Here is a 15,425-nt window from a genome sequence, read left to right on the forward strand (position 1 = left end):
AACAGCCAGTGCTCATCCCAACACGTGCCCTCCTTAATACCCATCACCCATCTAGCCCATCCTCCACCCACCTCCCTCCATCAACCTTCAGTCTGTTCTCTTTAGTTAAGAGTCTTTTTGTGGTTTACGTCTCTCTCGCCCCCCCCCACCATGTTCATCTGTTTTGTTTCTTAATTTCACGTATGAATGAAATCATACGGTATCTGTCTTTCTCTGACTTATTTAGCTTAGCATAATATACTCTATCTCCCTCCACGTGGTTGCAAATGGCAAGTTTTCATTTTTTTCTTTATGGCTGAGTAATATTCCACTATAAATATACCACATCTTCTTTATCCACTTATAAGTCAATGGACATTTGGGCTCTTTTCATAATTTGGCTATTGTTGATAACGCTGCTATAAACATCGGGGTGCATGCGTCCCTTTGAATCAGTATTTTTTTATCCTTTGGGTAAATACCTAATAGTGCAATTGCTGGATCATTGGGTCACTCTATTTTTAATTTTTTGAGGAACCTCCATATTGTTTTCTAGAGTAGCTGTACTAGTTTGCATTCCCACCAGCGGTGCATGAGGGTTCCCCTTTCTCCACATCCTTGCCAACACCTGTTGTTTCTTGTGTTGTTAATTTTAGCCATTCTGACAGGTGTGAGGTGATGTCTTGTGGTTTTGATTTGCATTTGTATTTGATGGTGAGTGATGTGGAGCATCTTTTCATGTGTCTGTTAGCAGTCTAAGTCCTAATGGATGTTCGGAAACAAGCCCATTTATGGAGAAAAGAAAAAAAAAAAAAAAAGAGTCCTACCTCCAGAAGAATATTTTGTAACTTCCCAGCAAGGTCAGCCTCCAGGCTTTGGGAGAACATTATCAGGAGAAAAGTGAATTTAATTTGCTGCTATTTTTTTTGCCCTTTACTTGGTAGATGTTAGCCTTTGAACTGCCCCTCAGTCTTCTCCTTGGAAGTTGTTGGAACTGCCACCTCACAAGAATTTTGGCATATTGGTTATTAGTGGGTAAGTTTATTTGGGTTCAAATCCTAGCTCTGACACTTAATGATTATGAGCCCTTGTTTTACCTTTCAATGCTTCAGTTCTGTCATCTATAAAAAGGAAATAAAAATATATATGAATGACCACTTCACATCCATTGGATGGCTACTATAAAAAAACAGAAGGGGTGCCTGGGTGGCTCAGTCAGTTAAGCGTCCAACTTCGACTCAGGTCATGATCTCACGGTTCGTGAGTTCGAGCTCTGCATTGGGCTCTGTGCTGACAGCTCAGAGCCTGGAGCCTACTTTGGATTCTGTGTCTCCCTCTCTGTCCGTCTCTCTCTCTCTCTCTCTCTCTGTCTCTCAAAAATAAAAATAAAAACATTAAAAAAAAAACATGGACGAAAAAACCCAGAAAATAAAATAGTAAGGGTTGGCAGAGAAATTGGGACTCTTGTGCGCTGTTTGGTGGGAATACAAAATGGTACAACCATTGTGGAAGACAAGATGATGGTTACTCAAAACATTAAAAATAGAATTACCGTATGATTTAGTTATTCTACTGCTGGGCATGTACACAAAATGATTGAAAGCAGGGTCTCTGTATACCCATATTCACAGCAGCACTGTTCGTAATAGCCAAGAGGTAGAAGCAACCCAATTGTTCATCCACAAATGAAAGGATGAACAAAATGTGGCCCATACATACAATGTAATATTATTCAGCCTTAAAATAGAAGGGAATTGTGACACATGGAACAGCATGCATGAACCTCAAGGACATTATGCTAAGTGAAATAAACAGAAAAGGACAAATTCTATATGATTCCACTTGTACGAGGTACTTGGTCAAAATCATAGAAACAGAAAGAAAATGATGGTTGTCAAGAGCTGGAGAGAATGGAGAGCCATTGTTTAATGGGTTATAGAGTTTCAGTTTTACAAGATGAAAAGAGTTCTGGAAATGGCTGGTGGCGGTTGTGGCAACTCTGACAGACCTGCCTTTTACCGCATACGGTACTCGGTCATAGGTCAGCTAATAAACACGCAGATTCTACACATCTACTTGGGGAAAGTCCACAACAAAAAGAATGCATGTGACAGTCCTGTGGCTCTGTTAACTGATAAGGAAATGCCAGGTAACAGCCCATAAAGCCATTATGATTGTCATGGGCTTTTAATGTCAGAGTAGAGAGGTGAGAAAAATCCCCAACTTCCAGGTGGAGCCACCTTAACTCTCCTTTGCTATTTCGTGATTAAATATTTATGGAAAATGCATTAGGCTAGACAGCCTTTGAAATAAAGTGTGTAGAAGTTTGAGACAGTTGCCGTATTAGTTCTATTGCTTGTAACCAATTACCTCCAAACTTGGGCAATTTATAACAACAAATGTTCATTCTCTTATCACAGTTTTTGAAGGACTGGAATGTGGTCAGCTTGGCTGGGTGGTTCTGGCTTAGGATCTTTTGTAAGGTTGCAGCCAAGATCCTAGCTAGGGCTGTAATCATTTGAAAGCTCAGTTGGATGGAAGGATCGGCCTGCAAGTTCGTTCCCATGGCTGAAGGCAGGAGGCTTCAGTTCCTCAACCTGCAGGGTTGTTCATGACATGACAACTCACAGCCAGAGCAAGTGATACAAGAGTAAGAGAGAGTGACCAAGACAGAAGCCAACAGTGTCTTTTATTTATTTATTTTTTTCAACGTTTATTTATTTTTGGGACAGAGAGAGACAGAGCATGAACGGGGGAGGGGCAGAGAGAGAGGGAGACACAGAATCGGAAACAGGCTCCAGGCTCTGAGCCATCAGCCCAGAGCCCGATGCGGGGCTCGAACTCACGGACCGAGAGATCGTGACCTGGCTAAAGTCGGACGCTTAACCGACTGCGCCACCCAGGCGCCCCCAACAGTGTCTTTTAGAACATGATCTTAGGAGTGACTTCCCATCTCTCCTGCTATATGCTATTGCTCACAGACCAGCCTTGATACAGTGTAGAAGGGACTACAAGGCTCTGAATCCTGGGAGATAGAAACACTTGGGACTGTCTTAGTCCCTTCAGGCTGCTATAATAGAATACCATAGACTGGGTGGCTTATAAATAACAGAATTTTATTTCTCACAGTTCTGGAGGCTGGGAAGTTCAAGATCAAGGCACTGGCACCATCTGGCTCTGGTGAGGGCCTGTTTCCTCATTCACAGACACCTGTCTTTTTGTAGTAACCTCACATGGTAATAGTGTTGCCCCGTGGAGTGGTGGAGACTACTGGGCCCTGAGGCCTCCACCCAGCCCATCCCCGGGATGTCCCTGGAGGCTCTGGGTCTCCTGCAAGGAAGTGTTTAAAGATGGACCAGATATAGTGTTTGAGCATTACAAGTGAGTTTATTAGAGAGGGTATGCACTGGAGAGCTCAAAGGATAGCTGGGGGGGAGGTGGCGGGGTTGGGTCTCTATCTTTTATTGACAGTTGTTAACTGAGGGATGGAATATTTGTTATTTGGGGCGGGACTTTCTCAGGGTTTCCTGCCTTTTCTCCCTTACTTAGTCAGGGTCTCTGGCCTTCTTTATCTTGGGCCTATCTAGTTTGATCTGGCTCTTCATGTGGCTTTGTTTTTGGAATGCTGCCAGGACAGGTCTCTAACTTTCCTGAGAATGATTCATGACTCCCCCTTGCTGGCCTCTTGTCATCCTGTCAAAGCCTAACTAACTGCCTACTTTAACAGTAGGGGTAAAGGGTCTCTCTGAGGTTTTATTTATTTATTGTTCAAAGTTTATTTATTTGGAGAGAGAGAGGGAGAGAGAGAGAAAGAGAGAGGGAGAGGGAGCATCCCAAGCAGGCTGCATGCTCAGCCGGATGGATGGGGGAGGTCTGTCTTGATGCCATGACAGGCTTAACAGACTGAGCCACCCAGCCACCCCTCTGAAATCTTTTTTTTTTTTTAATTTTTTAAATGTTTATTCATTTTTTGAGAGACAAGAGAGATAGAGCGCGAGCAGGGGAGGGGCAGAGAGAGAGGGAGACATAGAAACTGAAGCAAGCTCCAGGCTCTGAGCTGTCAGCACAGAGCCTGATGCAGGGCTCAAAACTCTGGAGCCTTCAGATCATGACCTGAGCCGAAGTTGGACACTTAACCAACTGAGCCACCCAGGCACCCCTGAAATTTCTTTTAAATGGGCACTAATCCCATATGTGAGGGTTTTGCCCTTGTGACCCACGCACCTCCAAAGCCTTACCTCCAAATATGAGCATACTGGGCATTTGGATTTCCACATACAGATTTTGGGGGGACACAGTCCAAAGCAGGGATCATTTTAGGAGCTGGCTACTACAACTACATTGCTTTAAACAAACAAACAAACAAAGTATTCTTATTTCAGATCCTGTAATGTAAAATGGGGTGAAGTTAGTTCAGGAAACTCTTAACTACAAAAAGGGGTAAAATTGCCCACTGGGTTGAGAGCAGCCTTTAGAACCAGACTATCCTGATTAAGATTCTGGCTCTGCCACTTACTGAGTTAACACTGTTCAATTACTATTCAATTTCCTCATCTGTGGAAAGGAGTAATAATAGCACCTTCTACAATAGGAATGTGAAGGAAGCTACCCTTGAAGGAGAGTGGATTTCAGTTAAATCAAAAGACAGACAGATGATTTGGTTAAGGGGAATTTGCAGACCATGAAATGAAACCTCTACAAACTTTAGAGGTAATTGGTCTCTTTTATGGAATCTTTACTGTATGCTAGGACTCCACATGTGTTGTCACAAGACTAAGCTTTGAGAAGGATGCAATGATCATCTTTAAGCTTTAAAGATGTGGAGACATTGAGACTTTGAAAAATGAAGTAACTTGTCCAAGATGCTCGCTCCATTCTTTGTTTATAATAATGAACTGTTAAAGGACAAAAATTCAACCTCTAATTGGATTTATTCAGCAATTTACGAATCAAATAGCATTCCATCCAACAAATAGAAGGATGCTCTGGGAGTTGTACAAAATGGAAGGTTTTATAGGCAGAAACAGGTCAGGACAAGGAAATTAATAGCAAAAGAAAAGAAAGGATTGTTCCAGGCAAGGTGACCTTCCAGTTAGAGGGAAAGGATTGTGGGGTTTTATCATAAGCTTACTTCACCAGTGCCATCAGAAAATTTCAGACAGATTGGTTTAAACTCCACTCCTGGGAGAGGCTGAAACTGCTATTAGGTATTCTTGGTGAGACTTAACATAAGTGACTCCATTTGGGGCCTGTTGTTTCTTTATAACAGACACAAACCACTAGTCGAAGCTGCTGCCCCTCGTGTGTATAACCATGGCCAAGGATAACAGCATGTAGTGTGGTCACTGCCACCAGTTGGTGCACATTGAGGCCCCATGTGGAGTTGGGTCTAGTTCACAGTTTGCCAGCCAAGTCTGTGTGGCACAGACACCAAGGCGTTAGGTCACTCTGCCTCTTTTCCCATGGAGGGAGGTAAAAGTGTTGGGGCAAGGAGAGGAGGACCACAAGGGTGGGAAAAATTAGATTGGAAATGTTTTAATTAACAGATTGATTGACTTTAAAAAGTAAGAGTTAATTTTACCACTTGTTTGTCCCTTTAATTAAAATGGATTGAACCCTGATGCTTTTACTGGGACCTGGACAAGAGGACACATGAAATTGCATTAAGCTACTCACGGAGCATGGCAGCATGAGCCCAGAGTAATGCTTCCTGTCATCTACTTCTTTCTTTTTTTTTTTTAATGTTTATTTATTTTGAGAGAGAGAGCTAGAGAAAGAGAGTGGGGGAGGGGCAGAGAGTGAGAGGGAGACAGAAACTCCCAAGCAGGCTCTGTGCCATCAGTGCAGAGCCCGATGCCAGGCTCGAACTCACAAACTGTAAGATCATGACTTGAGCCTAAGCCAAGAGTCGGGTGCTTAACCGACTGAGCCACCCAGGCACCCCCTGTCATCTACTTCTAATGTGGTCACCTCTAAGGAGCCAGGTCTCCAGTACCTTTTGGAATCCTCAAAGTACCTAGAAGTGATGATGTTTTGGAGTGGTGGGGGTTCGGAGCTGACCACCAAGAAAGAATTCTTGAAGGTATCTTTGGTGCAAAAAAGGTGATTTTATTAAAGCCCAGGGACAGGACCCATGGGCAGAAAGCTGAACTGGGGTTGTGAAGAGTGACTGCTTATATACTGTGGAGGGGGGGGGGGGGGGGGCGGGGGGGGGCATGATGTCAAGAGGAAGTTTCTTAAAGGGATTTTTCATATGCTAAAAAAGACTCACAGATTACTTGGAGGTTTAGCCATTGTCAGACTAAGGTTGTTTTTCCTTCTAGCAAAGCATTAACATTAAGACAGTAGGGAATTCCTGGAGATTAGGCTATCGATAAGATTGCCCTTTTCTTGTAATATTACTAAGATTTTTGTAAACTGATAGAGACTCTATCAGTTTAACCATTTGTTTTCTGTCCTTTCCTTTGTTCCTGGGCAGCCAGGAGTGCCTGAGGAGTGTCACCTAGCCCACCTGGGGGTGGTGTGTGGGCGTGGTTTGTGGGGTGTCAGGTTGCCTTCTGCTCCCTCATCAGAAGGGTGCCAAGCAGACACGCCCACTTTGTTTTAAACCCAGTTGAAGCTGAAATGGGCCCTTATATTCCTTTATTCACTAAACATTTAATGAAAATACAAACGGAATGAACTGTCTTTATCTCTAACATGCTTTTTGAGTGTGGAGGCCAGAACCCCACTTTTGCTTTTCTACTCTTTTGAAAACTAATCTAATCCTTTAGTCAAAGAATGCTTTGTGGACTCTCACTATGCAGCTAACATGCTCTTCAGCATTGCTGTCCCACCAAAGTTCAAGGTGTTTGCTCTTCTGAAACTGTTAACACTAGGACTATTAACAGCTCCTCCAGGCTTGGTGCCATTTGTAAATTTAATAAATTGTCTGAAGCGCTCTTATTAGAGATCGTTAATGATAAAATATTAGTTCCAGCCCATGCTGCGTGCTCTAAGTCCCCTGGCATTCTTAAAATTCCTTTCTAATTAATGAGTACTTTAATTTTCTGTTCTTGGGCCAGTTTTATTCAACCCAAACCTTAGGAATGGACTGAATTCCTATTGTGCCTAAGGGTAAAGTTATTTGTGGTCAAGTCCTAATCCCTGACACCTGTAAATGTTACCTTAGATGGAAAAAGGGTCTTTACAGGTAAGATTAAGAATTTTGAGTTGGAGAGGTTATCCTGGATTATCCAGGTGAGCCCTAAACACAATCACAAGTGTCCTTATAAGAGAGAGGCAGAGAGGGGCGTCTGGCTGGCTCAGTTAGTAGGGCATGTGGCTCTTGATCTCAGGGTTGTAAGTCCAAGCCCCACATTGGGCATGGTGCCCTCTTTAAAAAGAGAGAGAAGGAAAGAGAGAGACAGGCAGAGATTTGACAAAGACAGAAGAGAAGACAGTGTGCTGGAAGAAGTGTAACCTAACAAGGCAGGGCAAGCATATGAAAAATCTGACACCGAACTTTTGCAGTGAAGCAAGATAGGTAGGCTCTTTACTGGTGTGGCCCCACCCAGGAGAAGGGGGATCTCACGCTCAAAGACCTGCACTCCCAGGTGGCTTATGAGCAATGGTTTTCAAAAGGTGGAAATTCAGGCTAAGGGACTCAAGGTCTTGGATCATGCTGATTGATGAGGGATTTGGCCAGCTGTAATACTTGCTTTCTTGATCATCCTGTCCCTTCCACTGACTCCATGTCTGGTTTCAGTGAGATTGTAATGAGGTGGTGGTTCTGCTTCAGGGGACTGGTCGTTCCACTTTAGGGCCCTGGAACTGCAAGATGTTCTCGGCCAGCTGCATTAGTGATGTCATCTCTAGAGTCCAGAGGCCAAGGTTTTACATCCTGTGATGATTACTGAGCTTCAAACTATTATTATTTTTTCTTGCAAACACAGCACCTTATGTTTGTTATCTCAGGCAGCACAACATCCCACAGACTTTTCTGGAGGCAACTTTATGTTATTTCCTGAGGCAATTTGAAGGTTTCTATAACAGTAACCAAGGGCTATGTGACTCTGGTCAGAGGCAGCCAGGAGCCATTCTGTCCTTATTGTGGGGCCTGTGGGGGCTTGCACCCCCACTTTCAGGAGCAAAGGACATCCTCCCCTCCTGTGGATGGAGTGTGGCTGTGCCGACACCTTGATTCAGCGCAATCAAATGGATTTCAAACTTTTGGCTTCCAAAACCGTGAGAGGATAAATTTCTGTTTTTTAAGGCACCAAGTTTGTGGTCACTTGTTAGAGTCACCACAGGCAGCTAATACAGTGCTATTCACGGCCTGTCGCAGCATGTATGTGAGAATGCTTGAGAACAAATGCTGGACAGGCCTTTTTGTCTGGGTTGCATTTTAATGAAGTGTTTCAGGCTTCTAAAAATATGTAGCTAATAATACACTAGACACCCTGGAACATACCACTTAGCCTAAAAACGGTATGTTTCAAATACATTTAAATCGTCCCTGATACCCTTCCCATCCGGCTCCTCTCTCCACCTCTGAGGCAAGCCACTTTCCTGAATGTAGCTTTCTTTGCACCAATACATACCTTTAAACTTTTACTGCATTTTAAATATATTACATTATTTTAAAATTTGGTTAAAAGTGCATATGGCCTTTTTGCAGTTTGCCTTTTTCCCATAACTATCTGAGCTTCTCACTGAGTGCTTTCTGCATGCAAATCACCATGTTGGGCAGCGTGGACGATACAAGACAAATCAGACAGGACAATTTTGCACCAACATTAGCTGTTAGAAGTGCTACAACTGTAATCTCTTAGGAGTATTTTCCAATTGTTTTGTTTATTATTATTATTATTTTGTTAAGAGTTCAGCTTTTTTTTTTTTTTAATTTAAATCCAAGTTAGTTAACATCCCATTGTTTTAAATGGAAGGTTCCTGCTCAGTATCTAAAACCTAATTGGCAACAGGAATGATGATTTTCAATAATCGCTTAACACCTGTAAATCAGCACAAGTCCTGTGCCTCTGTGAGGGTTACCTATCTTTGTAAGACATTGATTGATTGATTGATTGATTGATTCATTCATTCATTCATTCATTCATTCATTTTGAGAGAGAGAGAGAGGAGGAACAGGGGAGGGGCAGAGAGAGGGTCCAAAGCAGGCTCCGTGTTGACAGGAGCTAGCCCAATGCAGGGCTTGAACTCAAACCGTGAGATCATGCATGACCTGAGCCAAAGTCAGACGCTTAACTGGCTGAGCCACCCATGTGTCCCTGCAAGACTTTCAAAGTAAATATGATATTCCTCAAAATTAAGAACTGTTTAGAAATCAGGTGTTTAGCTTAGACACAGACCACAAAACTAATACCCTCAAGTCAGTACATTAAATTTCATGTAACATGTTTTGGTAAACTCGACTTTCTGTTGACAGTGTGAAGAAGATGCTCTTAACAGCAGCCTGCATTTCTCTGGGTTTCCTTGCGTCTCCCACCAGTTTTCTCCATTCAGAATGTAACTGTGTTCCAGGCAGCCTAAAGGCTACATATCTATAACCCATTAATCTGTGCCTTCTAACTTATAGCCTAATTATAGCTTCTTTGAGATTTCAACAGAATACTGACCCTGGGGAAACAAGGAACCGGGTGTTTCCAGAAGATCAAGTTTGACCACACTAGAGAACAGCCTTCCCTGATGCAAATCTGCCTCAGGTCACATGGAGAATGCCTCCCCTTACTTGTTGACCTTTACCACTTCCTGTGCCTCCCCCTTAAAAAAAAAACCTCGCTTGGTCTGGGACTTTGGGAAAGGGTCTTTGGACATTAGTCCACCATCTTCCCAGGTTGCCAGCTTCCTGAATAAAGCAAACTTTCCTTTCCAAACAACACTTGTCTCTTGAGTATTCTGCTTTTGAGCTGTGAACAGCCAAACTCGGATTTTGGTGACAAAATGACTGTAAAACCTTCACCTCTATGGTATAGTGTGAAGTCATTTGGCTTTCACTGAGCCCAGGACTACCCCAGGTCCAAGCAGGAGGGGCTTCTGCCCCCACATCTTAGAGGGTCCTGTATGACACACACATGTACACACAACGTGCACCCATCTGTTCCAGAGCAGATGAGAACCTCTGTCACTTGAGCACTGGCCCAGCACAACCTAGAGCCTTGGCCATCTGCTGCTATGACTAACACTATTCAGGCTCCATGGAAACACTTCACATCTCTTGCCCTATGTTTTTGAATCAAAAGGCGGCTGGGGTGGAAAGCTGTGAAAGTTTATGGGTTATGCCCATTGAGGTCTGAGTTGGGAAAAACCCAGTCTTGCGTGTCCCTTGTACTCACACTGCCTGCTACCACAGGGCACAGTACTTCTGACACCAAGTGCGTGTGCGCTTCTCCCATACCAAGCAGTCCTGTGACACCAGCTATGCTGCTTAATTCTGATACCATCTACCTGGAGATAGTATCGGACCCCATCGGTTAAGGGCTCAGTCCCGTGAGACTGCCCTCTCTCTCCCCGCACTTGATTCAGATGGCAGTCACAAGTAGAGGGCCCCCAGGTTACCCACAACTTCTGTCCAACTTGGCTACAAATTGGAGGCTACTCCCCCTTGGATTTGATTATTTGCTAGAACAGCTCGCAGAAAGTCAGGGAAACTCTTACATTTATCGGTTTATTAAAGGACGTGCTACAGGATATAGATAAGCAACCAGGTGAAGAGATACATAGGGCCAGCTCTGGGGAGGGTCCTGATCTCAGGAGCTTCTTTCCTGTGGAGTTGGGCTGTGTCACCCTCCTGATGTGTAGATGTGTTCATCAACCTGGAAGCTCTCAAACCCTGTACAATTGGGGTTTTATAGAGGCTTCCTCATAGAGGCATGATCCATCATTAACTCCATTTCCAGCCCCTCTCCTTTCTCAGGGGAATGGAGGGTGGGGCTGAATATTCCAAGTTTCTAGTCATGGCATGGTCTTTCTGATGACTAGCCCCCTTCCTGGAGCCATGCAGGAGCCCACTCAGTCATCTCATTAGAACAAAAGACACTCCTGTCACGTAGGAAATTCTAAGGGGGTTGGTTAGGCGCCCTGTCTTGGGAGCCGGTCTCAAAGACCAAATTTTATTAGTTTTGTTTTGTTTTGTTTTGTTTTGTTTTGTTTTGTTTTGTTTTGTTTTGTTTTAAGTAGGCCCAGTGCCCAACAGGGAGACCAATGTGGGGCTTGAACTCAGGACCCTGTGTTCAAGACCTGAGCTGAGATCAAGAATCAGATGCTTAACCAGCTGCACCACCCAGGTGCCCCCAAAGAACAAATTTTAGAACCAAAGATGCTCCTACTGTTCTTACCACTTAGGAATTTACAAAGGCTTCAGGAGCCCTGTGCCAGGAATGAGTTGAGGTGGGGGCAGACACCAATATATATTTTTTCTATTATCTCAAAAGGCCAGAAATGGACACTGCTTTTTAGTGCAGGGAATAGGTGAACAGCAGAAGTACTTAGGGAAGACAAAAAACAAATTCCAAATATTGTGTCTCAGATCAGATGTGAATTCAATAAATTCTTGCATAACCAACAATTAAAAAATTTTTTTAATGTTTATAGGGATGCCTGGGTGGCTCAGTCAGTTAAGCATCCGACTTCAGCTTAGGTCATGATCTCACAGTTTGTGAGTTCGAGCCCTGCATCAGGCTCTGTGCTGACAGCTCGGAGACTGGAGCCTGCTTCAAATTCTGTGTCTTCCCCTCTCTCTGCTCCTCCCATGCTCATGCTCTGTCTCTCAATGATAAATAAACATTAAAAAAAAATTTTTTTTTTAATGTTTATAACATTCTTCGAGAGAGAGACAGAGAGACACAGAGCGTGAGTGGGAGAGGGGGAGAGAGAGATGGAGACAGAATCAGAAGCAGTCTCCAGGCTCTGAACTGTCAGCACAGAGCCTGATGCAGGGCTTGAACTCACAAACTGTGAGATCATGACCTGAGCCGAAGTCGGACACTTAACTGACTGAGCCACCCAGGTGCCCCCATAACCAACAGTTATGAGATGAGATCAAGAGTTGGACGCTCAACTGACTGAGCCACCCAGGCACCCCTAACTCGAATTATAACTTTTAAATATTTAGACATATGGAGCCTGCATCTGTACTGAGGCCCCAGGCCCCACAAATGCTTAGATGGGCCTGACTAGGCACAAGTTTACATGTGTTACATTTGTCATTAATATAGGGAAATTAAAGTGGAAATATTTGGTAGTTTTTTGATCTTACATATAAATGTGGGAGCCGTGGGAATGCAAACTTGTGCACCTGCTCTGGAAAATAGTGTGGAGGTTCCTCAAAAAATTAAAAATAGATCTACCCTATGACCCAGCAATAGCACTGCTAGGAATTTACCCAAGGGATACAGGAGTGCTGATGCATAGGGGCACTTGTACCCCAATGTTTATAGCAGAAAATTTCAACAGTAGCCACATTATGGAAAGAGCCTAAATGTCCATCAACTGACGAATGGATACAGAAGATGTGGTTTATATATACAGTGGAATACTACTTGGCAATGAGAAAGAATGAAATCTGGACATTTGTAGCAACATGGATGGAACTGGAGAGTGTTATGCTAAGTGAAATAAGTCAGGAAGAGAAAGACAGGTACCATATGTTTTCACTTATATGTAGATCCTGAGGAACTCAACAGAAGACCAGGGGGGAGGGGAAGGGGAAAAAAAGTTACAGAGAGGGAAGGAGGCAAACCATAAGAGACTCTTAAATACTGAGAACAAACTGAGGGTTGATGGGGGGTGGGGGGGAGGAGAAAGTGGGAAGTGGGTGATGGGCACTTAGGAGGACACTTGTTGGGATGAGCACTGGGTGTTGTATGGAAACAAATTTGACAATAAATTTCATTAAAAAAAAATAAATGTGCGAGCCGATATCTATGTCATTAGTCAACTAAAGAGTGGTCATCTGGACAATTCAGAATATGCTACTATATTTTAAATATTTGTAGTATTCAGAATATTTAAAAAAACCTTTTAAGATCATCATCAAAATGAGATGCTGAGAACATACCAGTTCCAGTAAAAAAAATACACATTATATATACAATTAACAGCAAAGACGCACATAATTCTGAAGTGTTAAAAAAAATTCTAATAAGTAAAATTGATATTTTTTCTCAAATCGGAAATGCTTCTGTAGTGTACGTCAAATTATATGACATGAATTCAACCTTGTTTGTTTTCACGTGTCTCAAGACACATCTGGGGGCACCTGGGTGGCTCAGTCAGTTGAGTGTCTGACTTTGGCTCAGGGTCATGATCTCATAGCTCATAAGTTCAAGCCACGCATCAGGCTCTCTGCTGCCAGCACAGAGACTGCTTCTGATCCTTTGTCCCTCTCTCTCTCTGCCCCTCTCCTCCCCTCTCAAAAATGAATAAACATTAAAAAAAAAAAAAAAAGACACATCTGATAAAGGTGAGGTAAGACAGAAAGGACTATGTCCATAAAATGGAGGAGAGGGGTGGGACATAGCTGTTAGGTGGAAGTCTAGGACTGTGACTGAAAATTGTCTTTGTTGCTGTTGTGTGGCATATAAATATAATTTGAAATAGAGATACCTGGGGCACCTGGCTGGCTCAGTCATTAGAGTGTGCGACTCTTAATCTCGGGGTTGTTAGTTCGAGCCCCATGTTGGGTATAGATATTACTTAAAAATAAAATCTTAAGAGGCGCCTGGGTAGCTCAGTTGGTTGAGCATTCAACTTTGGCTCAGGTCTTAATCTCACAGTTCGTGGGTTCGAGACCCGCGCCGGGCTCTGTACTGACAGCCTGGAGCCTGCTTTGGATTCTGTGTCTCCCTCTCTTTCTGCCCCTCCCCTGCTCATGCTCTCTGTCTCTCAAAAATAAATAAATGTAAAATAAATAAATAAAATCTCTTTAAAAAAAGAAAAAAATGATATGTCGTAAGAGATGTTTTTAAAAGTGTTTTTAATTGGGATATAATGGAGATTTCTTAATGTTTTTGTAATTATATCACTTTACAAATGGAGAAAGGTAAGCAAAAGATTGCCTTACATAAAGAATATTGCTTAGCCTTGGAAAAGAAGTAGGAAGTATTGCAAAAATGATTTTTTTAAGTTTATTTATTTATTTTGAGAGAGAGCATGAGCAGGGGAGGGGCAGAGAGAGAGGGAGAGAGAGAATCCCAAGCAGGTCACCCTATCAGTGCATGGCCTGACTTGGGGCTCCATCTCATGAACTGTGAGACCATGCCCTGAGCTGAAACCAAGAGTCAGATGCTCAAACGACTGAGCTACCCAGGCATCCCAGTATTGTAAATATGTTTAACTCGGATGTTTCATGTCTTGATTTAAAAATTTTTCCTTATTAGAATTTTTAAATTTCAAAAGAAATAAATGCTCTTTGTAATGCATGAAAGGAAACAATATGAAGTTGTAGAAAGAAAATGTTGGGATGCCTGGGTGGCTCAGTCGGTTGAGCTTCTGACTCTTAATTTTGGCTCAGGTCATGATCCCAAGGTCCTGGAATGGAGCCCTGCACTGGGCTCATTGCTGAGCATGAAGCCTGCTTAAGATTCATTCTCTCTCTCTCTCTCTCTCTCTCTTTCTCTTTCTCTCTCTCTCCCTCTCCCTCCCTCCCTCCTTCCCTCTCTTTCTCTCTCCCTGCCTCTACCCCACTCACATTCTCTCTTTAAAAAAAAAAAAGAAAAGAAAAAAGTTAAAATGTTAATGTGGTTAGCCCTTGCCCTGATGCCCCCCTCAGCCCAAGATAAAATATTTAACAGTCTGGTGCATATCCTACCATTCGTTTTCCTTTTCTGATATAAACCTATACACACATTCATTCATATATAGTGGTCCCACTATACATGTTACTTCACCATTCACTTTTTATTTATTTATTTATTTTTTTATTTTTTCACCATTCGCTTTTTAAAATTTAATGTCTCGGGGTGCCTGTTTGGCTCGGTCGATTAAGCCTCCAACTCTTGATTTTTGGCTCAGGTCATGATCACATGGTCATGAGATTGAACCCCACATTGGGCTTTGGTGCCGGGCATGGAACCTCCTTAAGATTCTCCCTCTCTCTCTGCCCCTCCCCTGCACTCATGCGCGCGCTCTCTTTCTCTCTCATAAATAAATAAACAAATAAACAAATAAATAAAATTTAATGTATCGTAGGCCTTCCAATACACAAAATGCTAATTTTTATTGCTACATACTATAGTGTGGATGTACTATAATTTGTTCAACCTTTTACCTGGTGATGTATATGTAGGTTATTTCCACTCTCTTTGCCTCTACAAATAATGCTGCAATAAACATCTTTGTACATATATGCCAGTAGGTCCTAGTGCCTTTAGTTTGGTAGAATCACAGGTTTGTGCTGACACTGACAGCACCCAGTTCCCCGTACCCTTATTAGTAGTGGATGCGGA

Source organism: Puma concolor, chromosome D4 (assembly GCF_028749965.1).
Source record: "Puma concolor isolate L17-30 chromosome D4, mPumCon1.1.hap2, whole genome shotgun sequence".
In the NCBI taxonomy this organism is placed as follows: domain Eukaryota; kingdom Metazoa; phylum Chordata; class Mammalia; order Carnivora; family Felidae; genus Puma; species Puma concolor.